Here is a 3,560-nt window from a genome sequence, read left to right as displayed (position 1 = left end):
GGGTCATGCTGCTCATCTCAGGCCCGGGAGGCCCCTTCTCTGCCCCAAGCTGGCCAAAGCAGGTGCTCAAAGAATCAGCTCAAGGTAGGCACTACCTCTTCTAGAGGTGATAATGGTAATTACTTTAGGATGCACAGAAAATAAGACTTCTAGCTACGGGCCCATAAATGATTGTTCTTGAGAACTTGGATAATAAAGCCAAGCCTTAGACAGAATTCAGAGAGGAAAACACATACTTATAAACTAGAAGCACAGTTATAGTCGTTGAATCCCCATGCTCCTCCCAGTTGGTTTGTGTGGATTTGAAATGTGTATTTACAAAGACTAAATTGGGGGAAAACAGACCTCTCATATTTATGTGGCATAATATATACTTTACTGGTAAATTATTCATTGTAATTAGGAATGATTCATATTAATTTGGGATAATTTACTTTGCCAGAATTTAATTGGGACAACTACATGCTGGCAAAACAGTGTAAGCTGATTTTAATCATAAAACTATTATAACACACATCCCAACAGAGCAAGGGAAGCTTGTTGTTAAATTGCACACACACAAACTCCTGATGTAGGAATTATTACTTGTGATATATGTTATTTTGTGGTGTATATAATTTGCTTTTAGCATATAAGTCTCATCGAGGATAGAGTGTCTTTTCATTTCTGTACTGCCCCATGCCTAGATCCCTGACTGAAACATAAGTCTCTGGAGAAGGAATGAGTGGAAAAAGAGATAAAGGGGAAAGTATTCTATAATTCAAGAATTTCTGGGTTTAAAAAGCTATTCTAAATCAAGTCAAACAGCAGATACATTTATAAATATGTGAGAGAAACTCATGTGCATGAAATCTCTGTTTTCTATCATTACTTTCTTCTATACCTGTGAAATGAATGAGTTGGAAGAATTCGGGGTTTACGTCCAGTCCAAACAAAATTAAATTAAAAGTAATTAATAGAAGAAGTCAAGAAGTAAGGGAGAGGAAAGTTTATATTTTTAAAAAAACCTATGATGATTGATTCATTCAAGTTCTTGGATTACAATGTCCAAGGAAAGGTACAGACTTTCCTTCTTTTCTAGAATAACCCCAATGCTAATTAACTCATGGGCTATCTGGAGGTGCCCAGTGCAATGCCTGTTGCAATGCAAGTTCAAGAGACTGTGCAAGCTGTGATCATAGAGACCCTGGAGGGATTCCATTGGTATTTGTGCCGGACCTTAAAGAAGCAAGCAAAGGTGCAATTTCTAAATGATCATGTATCCTTGGGGACCGAGTTTGTCCCAGAAAAATTATGAAGTAGGCAAACTCCCCTGTGCTTCAGTGAATTCTTTTCTAAAATTAAGGGGATTGGAATACAAGAACTTGAAGACAGCTTCACTTTTACATACCATGATGTACCTACTTTACCATGATGGTGGCGGTGATGATAATATTCTTGGTTGACCACCACCCCCTTTCCATACTTTGCTTTTCCATATAATCAACCTACTGCTATATCTTCTTGTACCACTTCAAAAGCAAAGTCAAAATAAACTATACTGGCCTTCAAACTGGGAGGGTTCATTTGGAACTCTTCCTTAAGAGACCAGGAGACTGGTGTAACTTCCCCAACCTAAACCCAAGGTTAACAGCCAGTGGGAGCCGTGGTTGGACCTCACTGGATCTCCATCACCTAAAGGCAGGCAGATACCTCCCACACCCAAAGAGGAAAATCAGTGTATTTTTAACCAATTGTGCCAACCGTTCACTTCCTGCAAGAGACATTCGCCCCAGATTCTTTTCTCAGCTATCATGATGGAAAATAACCCATCATTCATTCAGAGGGAGAGGCAAACTGAGTTAATCAGACTCCAAGACCCATGCTAATCATTGATCAAGTAATGCCACAATACTCAATAGCTAAGGATCTCTGGCTCGTTCCAGTTCTTAAGAATCTGTTTAGCACAGTTAATATTTCACAAAATCGAAGAGCTCGGTTGTTGTAAAGCCCAAAGGGCTTGAAATCATTAGATTTATGGTTTCAACTGAGCTCTGTCACTATCTACTTGATAAGAGAAAGTCACGTCTCTGTGTCTCAGTCTTCACATCTGTGAAATAAGAGAAACAAGCCCTGAAATCCATCTAGGGGTCGATGGAAAGAAAATGGTGTCTTTTAAAAAGTTATACAAATTTTTGTCTCCATTTAATTGAAGGTGGGTTACAGTAGCTTCAAAACAAAACTAAAATAACTTACCTAGAATAAATTGCACTACGGAAGGAGAGGAATGAAAAGGCATCACAGAAGCAAAGATGGGGTGTAAGAAGAGTGAGCCAGTAAAAAAGACTTTGGTTTAAATGGAACTTTGTCAGCTCTAGGTTTTGAAGATGAATTAGTCATAGTCAATGCACTGGATAGAAGAATTATTAAAAATCTCTGAAGTATGCTGCATCCCCAGACTGAAAAAAATGAAATGATGCTTTCTCATTTGTGTTTATTCTTGGGCAACTTGGCCTGACATATTTAGTTGTTTTTTTTTTTTTTTAAGTATTGACTCGCATTGCATTTTTTCATCACCCCTGCCCTCGCATACATATCTCACTTTTACTACTAGCCACACAAAACACAAGGATGTGTCCAGTTTCACTACAGCTCTTGGCATTTACAAGTGTGGAGCGCTTGCTTTCGGAACGCCCTTCTGATTGGCTGAGCCAATGTCAGTGACATCAACCAACTTACTTTTGATTGGAAGGCTGGTTGCTGGGACTCTAGCGTTTGCAGGAAGTCACTTAACTGTTTGCAGACTGGAAAACCGAACCTGAAGTTTTCTTTTGTCACGGGAACGAGCGCAAGTGACTGGGGAAGGTGTGTCCCACGGCTCCGCAGGCGGGAACGCGAGCCCGGAGCCCGGAGCAGCTACCGGACGGAGAGGCGCTCCCGAGGATGAGCAGCTGCTCCCTTCCAGCCTCCCGGCTGTTACCCTTTTAAATGTCAGCGTTCGAGGCTGTAGGGGTAGCACGAGGCAGCGAAACGGAACAGTCGGATTGGCCGCACGCCTCAGTTCTAGACGCACCTCTCCACCGAAAGGCCTTTCTGACTGGCAGGGGGAGAAAGTAAACAGAGTTGAATCACCCTCCCCACTGGCCAATTGGAGGGGGTTTGGATTGTGACGTGATGGGATTCTGCGAAATTGTTACTGAGCAAGAGAATGCCGGAACGGTGCGGACCGGCAAAAGCAGGGGCTCAGAAGGCGTCAGTGGACTGGGGGAAAAGTGTCTCTTAGACCTGGAGCTCGGTCCGGCCCTCGCCACCCGCGTCGGGGTGGTCGGGTGAATGTCCCGGGGCTTTGGCTCGACGGAGAGGCGGCCGAGGGCGTGTACCTCTCTTGCAGTTTCCTCTCCCAGCGCCTCGGGGGCGTTTTCAAGCGAATAAACTTGCGGCCGCCACGTGTGGCATCTTTCCAAGGGAAGCCGGCTCGGAGCGGCCGGCGCGCCCGTCGGGGGGATCGCGCCGGGCGCTGGGCGCGGGCGGCGGCGAGCGGCGGCAGCGCGGCGGAGCCCGGGGCCGTGGATGCTGCGTGC

Source organism: Ursus arctos, unplaced genomic scaffold, assembly GCF_023065955.2.
Source record: "Ursus arctos isolate Adak ecotype North America unplaced genomic scaffold, UrsArc2.0 scaffold_33, whole genome shotgun sequence".
NCBI lineage: Eukaryota > Metazoa > Chordata > Mammalia > Carnivora > Ursidae > Ursus > Ursus arctos.
Note: the sequence above shows the minus strand (reverse complement) of the source record.